The 15076-nt window shown below is 30.3% G+C and overlaps 1 protein-coding gene across 1 annotated transcript in view; it reads right to left on the bottom strand.

The window, feature by feature from the left end:
- Positions 1–631, bottom strand: part of LOC107449633 (protein phosphatase 1 regulatory subunit 21) — a 34192-nt gene extending 33561 nt beyond the window's left edge. The window contains exon 1 of the mRNA XM_071177400.1: positions 337–631. The gene's annotated coding sequence lies outside the window, so the exon portion shown is untranslated. The remainder of the gene's footprint in view (positions 1–336) is intronic.
- Positions 632–15076: the final 14445 nt, after the last annotated feature.

Here is a 15076-nt window from a genome sequence, read left to right as displayed (position 1 = left end):
GTGCTTTTCTAAATGATAATTAGTTGATAATAGAATTAAATGTAAATGAGAAAGGATGATACAATAAACTTAAGAAAATTGAGAAAAATATTATAACTCTGCTTAATATAGTACTAAACATCAAAAAAATATAAAGTAATACGCAATTGAAAACAAAGAAAAGAAGGATAAATCAAGCTATAGAATTCAACAATTACAATAAAAATCACTTCTTAGACAAAATTAAAGGGGCGTTATGTTGCAACATTTTATACTAACGTTAAGTCACCTAGAAGAATAAAGCATAATTTTTTTTAAATTTTGAAAAAGTAATTAGGTAAATATATATTTTAGTACTTTTTTAAACGAGGCTAATGAAAAATGAACATCATTTGTCAATATATTATCTTGACAAAAACACATCCTCCATTCCTAATCAACTTTTCGTCTGCTATGTTTGTTGATAAATAAACCGGTTCTAATTTCATAGACTATTTTTTTAACTTGTAGCTTGCTATGCTTTTAAAAATAAAGTAAAATTAATCATAAGACGTAATTTAGAAACAAGAAATGATTGAACTAAAGGGTCATTCTCATTAAATATGATTCATGCACACATAATCATGAACCGAGAAAAATTTAGAGCCAGATTGATGAAATGTTTTTTGCGAGAAAAACCAACCAATTAAGGTCTCTGTTTCTCTCTGCAGAAATCAGAGGTGCGTGATGGGTTGGAAGGTATTTTATTTACGTCGCACTAGAGCTGCACAAAGGACTATCGGCGTCGCTCTGAGAAAGATCCTGAGGATGAACAGCGGACATGCCATCACAATTTATATCCCCCGCGGAAGAGATGACTCATAAAGTTGAAATAGTAACTCTATGGTCGACGCTTCACCAAAGAATATAGAGGTGAATATACCCCTCTATATCCTTGCATGGACAACCCCAATAGTTGAAGAAGTTCTTTGGTTAGACAGACAAAATTTCCCGTGGCAACTCAACTGCAACCATTCATTGTGGGGAATTTTAACTATTGCATAAAAAACCGTAGCAGAATACCACAATTTCAAAAACCACTTTATAAATCCAGAGTTAAGATTGCATGAAACTCATAAATCATCTGAACATATTGGATGGACTTCGCTGAGTATAGTCATTACTCATTCGATTAAAGTTTCATTTTAGTTTAATGACTACACTCACTTTAAATGAAATCACCTGAGGAGCAGTGAGTCTGCACATTTTTACCACTTCCAATTTTGACTTTAAAAAGCGTCTTCTCACACTTATTTTTATGAGGTGATCAAGAATTATTCGCAACACGGCGCAATCGTTAAGAACCAAACATGTAAGGGTCAATAGGTCCGCTGGTCTATGCATATGGACAATATGTATCTCCTCCAATAAGCACTTTATGAATGAGCCATAAGATGTATTCTTTCAAATTCACTAAAATTAGACGCAAAAGGTGAAAAGCAATATCTGGATACAGAATAATGAGCTATTAAAAAAGGCCGCCTATATTGATGGATGTGATTTTGTTACATGCGAATAAAAACCTCATGGGTAAAATATTTTTACCATGGAGTCTAGAGTATCGCTTTAGGATCCATGATTTTTACCCGAGAAAAACTAGTCTTTCCTGTTTCTTCTCATTCGAATCGCTAGCGAAAAAAATCACATCCAGTGTAAACGGTCTGTTATCTTCCAATTTGTTAAAAAATTTTCTCAAACGTTATAATTAGTAAGAAATTTAAAAAAAAATAATCGAAATGAAAATTAAGAAGAAAAAAATTTACTTTGAGGTATGATGGGTGGACAGCATACTTTTATGTTAAATTTTACATCGATAAGTCGCATCTATTGCCTCACATTACGCATTTCTTGTGCAAAAAAGATAAAATTAAAAAAAAAAAAAATATTCTCGCAAGGCCTTAGGGCAGAACCCTGCTCCCTCAGACATTGACAACAAGATGCCTATTGATTGTCTAGAGCCTATATTCCCAGCATTTTTAGACTGACCTCCCTGTTTCCGAAATAAACTTGTTTTTTAAGGCTCCCTTAAAAAGTTAATTTATCAAACATTACTTAAACAATATTAATTAAAAAAAGCATCTTTTATTTATTATTTTCAATAGGGAGCATTTGTAATCATATCGTCAATTTATTGAAAAACCCTCTAGACCAATGACTATTTTTGAAATTCTTTCAGCATTTTTTTTAAAAAATAAAAATAGCCTTTACTTAGGTAGGAATTTTCTGCTGCGAACATCTAAATAGAGAGCAAAATAACTTTTAAACAAATTATCCTAAAAATACCAAATTGTTGCACAGAATATTCATGGTGTATAAAACAAACATCAAAATAATTTGTTTAAAATTCAAAATGAAGAGTTGGAGTTCTGAGACGGGAAAAAAATCAAATCCAAGATCCAACTTCATAGTTTAATAACTTTATGTGTAGAGTAGAATTGAAAGCAAAGTGTTACTTTAACCATAAAATTAGCATAATTTTTTTCTCATACTGAATCAATAATTGCTTTAATAGCAAGTAATTTATGCAGAATTAGGTATGTAATGGTTTTTTGATTCTAACTCAAACTATTAATTCCCAAGTGTACTAGATAGTTAAAAAGTTTTCTCTTGTATGTAATTTTCCACACACCCCTTCAATACCCACTGGAGGTTTGGCGACAGCACCCACGTTGGGAACCTAAGGTGTAGAGATATAATTTTAGCAAGTTTACAAATTCGAAAAAGGTATTTATAAACCGAGAAATTTATTTTCTTATCTTTAAAAAAAAATTAAGGGATTCGGAGATTTTTGCTAATTTGAAAACCACTTATGTATCACTTTCTTATATCACATCAGTCGATCTAGGTAGCATTAAAAAAAATAAAGTTCGAGTGGTCGAGTGCTGATACTCTTTCAAACTGAAAGGGTTTCAAGTGCAGATAAAAATGTGAAAGTGGTGATAACTAATAACTCATTAAATGTAATGATCGATATAGTTTTACCATTCCATCATAAAATAATTTCATATAATAAAAATTTGATAAATAAAAAGGAGTATTTAAAATGTTTAAAATCAGGGATTTTCAGTCTAAAATTCTATTAATATCTCTACAAAAAAGAAAAAAAACTACAGTTTCAGACTTGCATTTCTATAATAAATTTCAGCTTAAGTGTAAAAAAATTATTTTCTAACCAAATGTTTATGGCTAAATTATAGATTTTGTGGTATTATTGAGCGAAATTAATTTATAAGGTTCCTTTTCCAAACTCAAGTCCTTATCCACGTTAAACTCTTAACAAGAATAAAAAACTTGATTTTTGACCTAGTTTTGGAAACTAAACAACTGTCTTTCAGGTACATAGTCTATGGACATCATTTTATTAGAAGGACTCTCATAGAAACTGTTTATGTTCAGAGATTATAGGTTTCAAGGTACAAATTTACAAAATTGAGCTCCCCCTCAAGCGTCAAATTTTTAATCCCATTTTCATTTTGAAAAAAAAAAAATCGAGTTAATTTTCTCGTTTTAAAAAAACACTTCAGGTCAATTGAAAAGTAAACAGTACCATTTTACAAATGTCTGTAATAAAAAACATTTCAAATCTTCGCAAACTGAAATTCTAAAAGCGGAAACTCAATAGATTCGCACTGTTTTTATACATTTTGACAAGGCATCGATGACTCCAGAAGATGTTGATTGTGGATGTAGTTCTGAAGACATGACATTTCATCTGAAGTCAGGTGTTATCTGAATAAATAGATAAATTGCCCAAATTGAATCAACAAACTTGGCAGAATCTATTGCTCTGTCACTTTATAATACGACCCAAACATAAATGATAGAAATTATTCACCTATAAAAAAATAATAATATACTAGATAAATACAGAAATTATAGTTGTGTATTAATTTTCCATATGATAGTTGGCATTGAAAGTCTTTTTTTTTTAACTTACAATCTATTTGCTGTTTATGTACGTCGACCAAAAACTTTAAAATATGATAAGAATTGTTTTTACATCAATTTGTATATTAGCAACTGCAACTCATGTAAGTAATTTTTATATCACTAAAAATAAACAAGTAAATCTGCGTAATAATGAAAGTACTTTATTAGTTTCAAAGATTTTAAAGGTGGGCGCTTATTTTTTGAGCGCTTGAAACCTGTCGATTTTATTCCATTTTTATAATTTTTTAAGATCCGACCGGTCTGCGTAGGGGTCAGGGTACAGGTCGTGCATCGGAAAGGTTGTGGGTTCTAATCCCGGGCCTGGCATGGATATTCTTTTATTTTTCTGTACTATCTGTCCTTTGTGGGAGCAACGTTGGCTCACCTAATATGGAGCCCCGCAAAACGAGGCTAACAAATCTGCCCTTCAGATGTCCGCATGACGAAAGGTCATTCTCCAGGTGGGCATTGGAAGAAAAAATAATAATAATAATTTTTTAAGAAAATTAAGTTTTTACGTTAAGTTGTTTGAGATTATTCATACAAGTAAATATGTTATTGACTAATCTTTGCTATTTCTATTAACATTTTCATGAATACCTATAATCAAATTTGATTTAATTTAAAATAATGAAACAAAATAAAATTGTTCAGGACCAAATATCATCGAATGATAAAATATTTTTACACTGACCTATAAAAAGAATTAATGCGAAATAAATAAAAACTCCAAAAATAGAGGCAGAACAAAAAATTTCTCTACTGAACCATTAAACGAAACTAAATAATCTTGAAAATGATTTTAAAGTTATAGAAATATGGCATAAATTAAAATCAAAGATTTTTTAAAATAGTTATATATATAAATAGATTTTATTCAGTGGTAAAAATACCCTTTGACATAACTAAACAAGATCTAAATTTAACTCATTTAGCTTTATAACATATATAAGAAAAAATTTGCTTATTTCTTTAAGTGAAAAAATAAATAAATAAATAAAAAACAAGTAGAAGGCATTATAAGGCAAAAAGGATTTGCAGATTGAACGATCGATGCTGTAAATTATAACTGTTAGAAATATTTGTTTATCGTTTAAATGATTTGTAAATTTTAGTTGGAGTATGGAGATTGTTCTATCCTGAAAAAATGTCTCTCAGGTGAAGTATGCGTCAGCACATCGTTCGATTTGGAATGTTTAACATACGCTAAAAGAGGTGAGCTCACACCTTTTAAGTTGCTTTAGAAAATTATTCCTTTTCATTTTATAGCTTTTATTTCTAAAACCGGGAAAGTGATTTTTAAAAAGCTCAATAAATAAATAAATAAAAAGTAAAATTTGTTAATCCTCTAAATCGTAAAATAGAAAACCGAAAATAGGAAGTTATTTTGAATGCTTTTATTGTAACTCGAAAACAAATATTTTGTATAAACCAGGCAATATTTCACTTTTTGTTAATTTTGATTGAATATTTGAATGTATGTTATATGGTAAATTAAATATTCGAATCCGATGGATCATTTTCCGTACCCTTGATTGAGTTCATGATTTCACAGCCGTACACTTTTGCCCGGTACTTCCTACACTGATGTTTTTATCAAGACTAAGAGCCACTAGGCTGTATTGACCTCGGTTTCTCTTTTCGGTCAACTGCATAGACTCTGTGTCCATCAGGGTTGGCTTTTTTGCAGGGTTGGCAAATTGGTTTTTGCCATGCCAGTGGCAGAAACTGGTTATAACCAGTAAAAGCCGGCAAAAACTAACTGGCAGAAACTAAAAAAACGTCTATATTAGTTCTAGTAATTGCTTAATGACATTTTCTTTAAGTAAACTGAAAAATGTAACTCCATGTAACTATAACAAACTTTTTAATTCATTGTTCGTAAATATATATTATTTTGTTTATATTAAATATAAAAAGTGCAGTGTATCAATTATTTACATATAATAAAGAACAAAGTAATGTAATGATAAATATAAATACTAGATTTTAGTTTATTTTATTAAACTCTGAAATTCAGTAATTATTATCATTTAAGTCTTAACATAATTGAATAGAGCTATTTTCAAATAGTTTTTTACTTTTCAAGACATAATTTGCATGGCAACAATCCAATTATTATAATAGTATCAGTTTTAATCTTTGTTGTATGTAAGAGAAACTGCATCAAAACTTGTCTTTTGTTATAGATTACTGCAGAGTGCAAGCAGTGTAATATTTGATTTTGAGTGGTGATAATTATGTAAATAAATTGTACTTTGTTTAACATTTAATTGTTTTTTTTTTCTATGAATTATCCATTGTATATCAATCTCAGTACTTACTTTTATGTCATTTTTTGAATTTCTGCCAGTTTCTGCCACAAATGTGGCAGAAAAGGGTTTCTACCATGCCAGTTTTAACCGGTTTCTACCAGTGGTCGGCAGAAATTTGCCAACCTTGGTGTCCATACACCGATGATGGTTTGTATGTCCACTTATATATATTTATAATATATAGGTGAACAATGCTCTCTGTATTATGGTGACGATCTCGGAAACATACCCATATGGAGTAATTTCCCCCCATGTGATCCAGAACGAAACATAGTATGCACTCACAGAAATAGCCGAGTAAGTATAAGTAAAAAATCTTTTTTTTTTCGAAACAAATTACACAGACTAAATTTTTCTTCGTTTCAAACGCCAACCTACGAATGATGCATGTATACTGCGCAAATACCGAGCTACTCTTTCTCTCCATTTTAAAACACGCATCTCGAAAAATATGAAGGAAATGAATAACAATAATTTTTTTTTTATGTATTGTAAAAAAAAAAAAAAAAAAAAAAAAAAAAAAAAAAAAAAAAAAAAAAAACGAATTACATTGAAAAGCTTTTGATCGCATGATCCGGTTTTCACGCACTAAGATACTCCAAGGGAGAAGCCTCCAAATATGCTAATTAATTAGTGGATTAGTGGAGAGGATAATTTAAGTTAAAAAATCAGACACAAAAACGTACTTTTTTAGGAGGATTTGGATTCCTGGCCCCCAAATTGTGGGATGTAGCCTTATAATGTAGAAAATATGGCTCCAAACCTATAGTTTACTAACCTATAGTTTTTTTTTTAGTAGGTTAGAAGAATGGACGTATCACAATAAGATTATAAAATTCGTTTTTCATTCCAAAATCAATTTTAATTCTAGTCTATTATTTTTTTATTTAATAATGATCGAAAAATTTTTGAATTGTAAGCTAAACAAAATTTTCTACTCTCTTAAAATGTTTTTGAGATATGGCGAACTAAGTTAGATAAAAATAACATTAAGGAGGCACTCCTGACCAAACGATTAGGACCGTATTTTCCAGATTGATAGTCACGAATCCAAATCCATCATGAAAAAGGTATGTTTAATCAGAGAAAGTATGTTTTTTGTCTGATTTCATTACTTGAAATATCGTCTATGCTTATCAATTAGCATATTTGCGGTCACCCCCTTAGATCCAAGAGTACGAAGATCCGATCATTAGATCAAAAGTAATTCTGGGGGGTCCGGCTTTTTTAGCGCACTGTACAAGTATAAAACATTTTACTTTTTTTCAAATGGCAGAATAGGGCTTACTAAAATTTGAAAAATTAATAGTGTTTGCACACATTTAATCTTTGAAAATAACCTAGAAAGAAACGTGGAAAAATCACTGGGGCACCTCGGGGCTGTTAAACCCCTATTTACCTGAAGGTAAACCCCCTGAGAAAAGACTTTATTTAAATAGGGACATGTGTACGCACGTGTAAAAAAGTAGAGAATTTGAAATATAATAAAGTACAGGTCAGATTCAAAATATCAGAATAATTGAAAAATTCAACTTTAAAAAGTATTTTATTTACTTAAAATGATTACAACTTTAGTGATTCAAACCTAAGTATTTCACAGTATTTTCAAACATAAAAAAAAATCAAAATAAACCATTAATTATTATTAGAATATTGTTATTATATTACATAGTATTAGAAATTCTACGTGGTCCAAAATATTAGAATATTTCATAAAACACCAAAATTCAATTATAAATGGAGAAAGAAGTTATGTAATATTTTGTATCATCACTTTTAGCTTTGATCACTGCAAAATAATGATCTTGTAGCCCTTTTTTTTTCCTGTCTACATTAGCTTAAGTAGACTTAATCCTTTCCTCTAGCTCAACGTTGTTTGTTGAAGCAACTTCTTGTAGTTTTTTCTTTACTGTACCCCTGTAAATTTTCGAATGAATTAAGATCTGGTGACTTAGCTGGCCACTGTAACTTTATTATTTGGCACTGTTTTCAACCAGATCTTGAAGGTGAAGCTAAATCGTATTGGAAAATAAACTCAACCTCTAAAAAGCTAATTAGCAAAATACACGCATTTATCCTTATTTCATTATACGCATACATAAATAAATCAGAAAGAAAAAAAAATTCAAGATAAGAAGGAAATAGATAAGGTTCAAGCAGTTGTTGAAATCGAGAAGTATGATCTTTGTATTGAATGGAAAGATTTTCATAAAAAACGAATCTAACAAAGCCTTCATTTACACTTATATACGAAAGAAAATGTTTAAAAGGTTTATCTGCAAATAAAAAACACATAAGACAAACATTTTTAAATATGATGGAAATGTTTATGTGAACAACACTCACGATGAAGAATTTTTTGGATTATTTAATTCTATTTTTATGAGATTAAAAAGTTTATTTTCAATCTAAAAATGTAAAAGAAACTTTAAAGTTAATAAAAATATGAACAAATGGTAATATTTAAAGAATCCTAGTAGAAGATTGTAGAGAATTTTATTTATTTACTTTTTAGTCTTACAAAAAACAAAATGCAATTGGATGAAGTCGATCGGGCGAGGTTTTAAAAACTTACTTGAATGGATTACGCGGCTTGATCGTTCCTTAAATAAGATATAGTTCAACGCTCACATTGCTATTAAAGACGTAAATTCGTATTTACGCAACTTGAATACCTTCAAAAACACGAAAATCCTTTTACCGAATTAGTTTATACGGTAAGAATATTAGCGAAATGGGATGGAGATGAAAATAAGTAACTTCTGGAATGTTTTTCTTTTTCTTCTGAAAATCTTAATTTTTGTTTTATTTTTCTTTGTTTTCATAAATTTTTCGGAAGAGAGGAGTGCATGACGGATTTATATTTCCTGTGGAAAAATAAATAAATTGCTGCCTGTTAAGGAAATATTTAAATCGTAGTTTTATTAGCGAAAAATTCCAACTAAAACAAATCCATGGGTCCCTTATTCTATGACCGCGAAAAGCACGACAAGCACCAACCATTTCTCGCTGAAGAGTGGTCACGACAAAAAAAAAAAATTCAGTTTTCAGTTAAATGTTATATGAAATCCAACAAAAAATTCAGATTGAATAAATGAACTGTGTTCATTGTCCGATTGGTATTCTAGATCAGGGGTTTCCAAGTTTCATAAGGCTGGGGGCCACAATTAAAAACACAAATTAAATGCGGGCCGCAACTTTATCAAAATTTTATGTAGGACTCTTTTATATTTGAAGGAACATTAAATATTATTGTCTGATTTTTACCAAGTTGTACAAAACAAAAGTATTGAATTACAAATTAAAATAAGTAGATTTTTAAAAGTATTTAATTGTTGTTAATAATATTTTTAAATATATTAAATAAATGATAAAAATTTGGGCTACAATAACTTTAATGTGCACCTATGAATTAAACAATTAAGGTGCAACAGATATCTAATTGTTCGAATATAAAACTTTAAAAAGGTTGGTATTAAAACTTACATAACAGTACACAAAATATTCAATGAGAAAATTGAGGTTTTCTGCTGCAACCACCAGAGAATAGATATTTACATTTTAAATTTAAAGTTTACAAATATGTGTGTAAATATTTTCGTCTAAATTAGTGGTTTCAAAAAGTTAAATGGGAGAATTTCTTCGAGAAAATTTCTGATAAGCACATGCCAAATTATATTCACAAAATACAAAAAAATGAAATAAAAAAGAGCAGCATACACGATTATTTTTGTATTTGAATAAATATTTTCTTGGATGCAAAACCTGAGAAATAAATTTCTTTGTACCGTTGGTATGTTAAATTTCACAGAAACGAAGAAATTAGTTTTTAATTAACGAGAAAAGTATTTTAAACCCATATCGATTTTTTACGAAAATTTTCCGCAAAAAAGTGACTAATATATTTCAGTTCGCGGGCCACAAAAAAAAGCTTCGCAGGCCGGATGCGGCCCCCGAGCCGCCAGTTGGAAACTCCTGTTCTAGATTGTGCTCAACTAAAATTCTATATTACGATTCCAGGATATACAGATTACACTTAATATATGTCCCTGCATTATAACATTAACTTAAAATATACAATTCGAAGTTTAATAAATAGGTCATTTTGGTAGGAATAAAGATTTTTTTTTGAACAAAAATTTAAATTTGTATATTTGCAAACAGTAATTGATTCGAGGGCGAAACACGTGGTAGTATGAGAAAGCGATGGTGTAAAATCCCTACAGCCGAGAAAAGTTTTTCTCTGGATTATTTCTGTTAGAGCAGATATTGACTTATTCAAACTCTAATTAAATTTTACTCAAAACAGAAGAAACTTTTAAAACAGGAAAAGATTCCATGAAAATAACTATTTGGCATTTTAATAAAAATCCCATTTCTATAAAAGTATATTTGTAATTTTTTTATTGAAACTGATAAAAGGGAAAATAATAGATATTTATTAACTATTATAGACAATCCAGTACAGAAGTTTTCATTTCTGGGCTCGAGCCTCTCTATTTCCTAAGAGAAAAATGTTTTATAATCTTTGAAATAAACTAAGAGAGGCTTTTAAGTAATGCACGATATAGTATTATATATACATCTGTCGTTGAACAGCAGACCCAATTTTTGGGTTTACGACTACTAATGTTCAACACCGTAGCCTTGTAATTTTGAATCAATCCTAAAGACAAGGAAACTCCTGGATCAGTACCCCCAGAGGTATTGATTTGTTATGGGAACATGGAGGACTTTGCGACTCGACAGATTTAACGTGCATCAGTCACCATTTACTACACGGGGATCGCCGAAGACTCGAGTCTTCGGCCGGCGGGGATTGAACCCACGAACTCTTGGACATGGGTCCAGCACCCTACCTACCAGGCTATCCCGGTTTACGATCCAGTATTAATATTGATAAAAATTTTCTAAGGCCAGGATAGTCTGGTTGGTAGGGCGTTGGACCCATGTGCAAGAGGTCGTGAGTTCGATTCCCGTCGGCCGAACGCTCCCCTTTTAGTGACTGATGCACATTGAATCTGTCGGGTCACAAAGTCCTCCATACTCCAATAACAAATCATACATCTCAGGGTACTGAATTGGAGATTGATCGTTCTCTGGTTCAGGTCAAAAGTACAATCTGAGGATGAATGGATACATGAATGAGTCCACCTTTTAAACGGGCTGTGACGTGTGTTCGGCTGAAGTCGTATTCTTGGACATAGATAGGAAATGCACGCTCTGCCTTAAATACGCTTGGTTTCACCAAGCAGGCTTGTTGGATTGGCAAGTGGCATTAGAAAAAACAGTAAAATTTTCTAACATTACTAAGGTTCAATCCCAGGCTCTTTCGTATCGATTCACAACCCATACTTGCCAACCTAAAACATAAATATCTAGTATGTTCCTGTTTAAACAATATGGTACGTTTAGACAAAAACTGTCAATCATTCAGTATACCGGCATAGGGCGAAATTAACAGTCTCCGCCACATGGTGGGTGACCTTATAAATTAAGTGGCGATTAGAAAAAATGTCTGCAAGTCGCCATCCGATGGCCACTATTTTCGTCAAAAATGCACCCCATGTTCATTTTATTATTATGATAATTTTAATAAATATGGAATTATTTTCAATATTTCACAATATTCTGCGAACTTCATTAGTTCCTGCTTGTTTATAAAATGTTTTCCTCATTTTAGAAATGAATCTTGTAATGCTTACCATATTTTGAGAAATGCTTCTTAAGATAATATCAATGTTAACAGCTTCTTTAATCGTTTAAAATTTTCAATTTTCTTAAAAGTGTTCACGTGCTTTAGAGAACTGTTAAAAAGGCTACAACTGGGTATAATATGAAAAAAGCACAACTACTTCCACTTACTAGGAATAACATTTACCGTTTAGTTTAATTAATAAACTGAGTTTTAAATTTGCTTACTAAATTCATAAACTTCGGTAAAACAACAATATAAATTATTTCCAAAGGAACTAGACTAATACAATTCCAACCTGGCGAGTAGCGACTTATAACAAGACACTTCGTTTGATGCTTTTACTTGTTGCTAGAAATCAGGTTCGCAGAAAATGCTGTTTACTAGTTAAATTTAGTAGGAATAACACGATCTGTGACGTAGGCTATAGTATGCCCAATTGGCCACTGGTCAGTAGCAAAATGTTCAAATTTTACCCTTGACATATAAAAAAAGCTTGACATCATGACTTTGTTTGTTTTTTTTCTAATGAAATTGAATATTAGATCCAAAAATTTTATATAGATTACAAATATCATGCGGCTATTTACCATTTAATAATAACATAGGGTAGATATCGGAAACTAAAATAAGGCACAAATATGTTAAACAAATGCATTTATGAATTTTTTTCTCAATATATTAATAATTAACAATATGATACTGATTTTTGATACTTGTTAATATCCATGTACAATGCGTGACACTTGTTGTTAATATCCATGTACTTGTAATTATTACGTATTTTGCCATATTTTGAGAACTTAAGCGAATTGAAAATTTTTTGCACACAATTATAAAATTCATTTATCCAATGATAATTCCATACAAAAAAATAAATTATGTATTATATTAATATTTATTAAATAATAGAAGAAAAAATTTTGAATTGTAAGGTATACAGTTTCTTACATCATTTCAAAGTATGCATTTTTACATGGCAAAATACAAAATTTGAGCGAAAGCAGTTAAAAAGTTCCTGAAAAATCAAATTTTAGATAAAATATTTTTCTTCTTTAAAATTTAACTTCTCAGGAACTATTCTACCGATTTTGCTCAAATTTTGTATTTTGCCACTTAAAAATACATACTTTAAAATGATGTAAAAAATCGTATAACTTACAATTAAAAAGCTTTTCGACTATTATTTAATAAAATAATAAATACTTACTAAAATTTATTATTTCTATGGAATTTTCTTTGAACAAATGAATTTTAGAATTGTGTGCAAACGTTTTATAATTCGCTTAGAAAGTTCTTGAGATACAGCAAAAAGTAAAATTTACAAACTTTAGATTGTTCTCCTGACCACACTATGGGGTCTGACCACTTTTCCAGACTTAGGTTAAACCCTATATTTTAACAAGCAGATAGAGGGAAGACGATTTCATAATGTTCAAAATTTTGCGTGAGGAGAGAACAACAAAATGAGTGATACGGGGAAATAACGCTGAGGATTTTTTCAATTGACTCCTTAGAGCATTAGTTATGTTTCTAAAGTTACATTTATCCCTTAGTATAATTATTTTAAAACTATAAATGAATGAATATAAAATTTAGAAAAGGGAATGTCGGTTTCGTATGTGCTAATAAGGCCTTGGAACTTTTATTGATGACGATCAACTTTTTAAAAAAATATATTTTTTATCAAAATTCACCATCCCTTCCTTTTGGCACAAGTCTAGCCGCATAGAATAAACATACACTTACAATTCAGAACAGTTAATTTTAAAAGCTTTAACCAGAATCTAACATGCTACACTTCTCTACAACTCCTTTATCACAATTTCACGAACTAAAACTTTCTACAAATGTGACAAGAATTTCTGGAATTCCCTCTAATAATTGTGAACGATCTCTACGGATCAAAAATTTTCTTTCTCAGTGAAATCAACACTGTACCAAGTCTACTGAATTTTTCCGATGCTCTCAATTCTTCCTACCAACAACGCTTTTCCGATATCAGGCTCCTTTTCCCCTTTCAATGGCTTTCTGAATCTTTTAAGTCCGTTTCTATTATGGAATCGTTCTGCTTCTATAAAGGACGTTATTTTATTTTGGGGGTCAGAAATCCGATGAAAAATGGGTATGTTTATACAGGGAAAGTAAGTTTTTGTGTCTGATTTCGGAACTTAAAATATCGTCTACAGCAGTGTTTCCCAAACTTATGACTTTTGTGTACCCTTTCTAAATTTTTCGTAACGCTGTGTACCACTGATAAAAAAATGAATGTATTTTTTACTATAAAAAAAATTGCACTAAAGTTAAAATTCACAACTGGCTGTTGACACCACTAAATATTAACTGTTAACTCTGCAAAAAATAGCCAATAGAAAAATACGCAATCGTAAATTTTCATGGCTAGCTTTGACTTTGAATAAAATTTTCGTCTGTTGCAAGATATTTCGCGTACCCCCTCTAAACTGTACCCGTACCACACTTTGGGAAATACTGGTCTACAGTATTTAATTAACATATTTGAGTTTACCTCCTCAAACCATTAAGATAGAGCCATGATTACATGATCATTAGACCAAAAGTAATGTAGGGTGGTTCGCTTTTTTGTCGCACAGTACTTTATTTTCGTTTCGAATTTTGTGCTGATCTGTTAATTGTCCAGTTTTGGGGAAAAAATTTTGAGTACCAAATCGTTTTGCTACTTAAATATAAATTTAAAGTGCTATATAAATACAATTGTATGAATACGTTTTTATCTTAGTATGCCTTCGCTTATGCTTTTTTATTATTTGCCATTGGGTTCAAAATTTTAAGATTTTTTTTTCTTTAATTTTTTCAGTAATAAATAACTGTTCTCAGGCAGAATTTCATAAAGTAGCATTCTAGTATTAATATAACAGTTAATATTAAGTTTTTATAATTGAAAAAAAAAAATTGTGACATGGCTTTTTCCCTACATTTCAAATCAGATAGCATGTTTAACGGCGAATATCATACACACAATTAAATGATTATTGGGCAAAATATAACTTACTGAAAATTTCCAATGTTGACTGACTGTAATTAAAAAGCACTATAACGGCACAGAATTACTTAGAATTTGTAATAATCGAGTAATTTT

Source organism: Parasteatoda tepidariorum, chromosome 2 (assembly GCF_043381705.1).
Source record: "Parasteatoda tepidariorum isolate YZ-2023 chromosome 2, CAS_Ptep_4.0, whole genome shotgun sequence".
NCBI classification, from domain to species: domain Eukaryota; kingdom Metazoa; phylum Arthropoda; class Arachnida; order Araneae; family Theridiidae; genus Parasteatoda; species Parasteatoda tepidariorum.
This window is presented reverse-complemented; position numbering and strand designations above follow the sequence as displayed.